The following is a 431-nucleotide window of genomic DNA, read 5'->3' on the forward strand; positions in this document are numbered from 1 at the left end:
GAACAAGAAACAGAAAATGAGAAAGCCTCTCTCATATACAATAACCTCAAGAGAAAGAAATTTGTGCTGTTGTTGGATGATATCTGGAGCCAAGTAGATCTGAACAAGATAGGAGTTCCACCTCCAAATCAAGAAAATGGATCGAAGATAGTTTTCACCACACGTTTAAAGGAAGTTTGCACTCACATGGAAGCTGACGAGCTGATAAAAGTTGATTGTTTGTCACGGGATGTAGCGTGGGAATTGTTTCGAGTTACTGTCGGAGATAGCATACTAAGGAGCCATCAGGATATCCCCACACTTGCAGGAATCGTTGCCGCAAAATGTCAAGGCTTGCCACTTGCACTCAATGTCATTGGCAAAGCCATGGCATGTAAAGAGACTATAGAAGAATGGCATCATGCAATTAATGTTCTGAATTCGCCTGGCCA

The sequence above is a fragment of the Camelina sativa genome, chromosome 20, assembly GCF_000633955.1.
Source record: "Camelina sativa cultivar DH55 chromosome 20, Cs, whole genome shotgun sequence".
In the NCBI taxonomy this organism is placed as follows: Eukaryota; Viridiplantae; Streptophyta; class Magnoliopsida; order Brassicales; family Brassicaceae; genus Camelina; species Camelina sativa.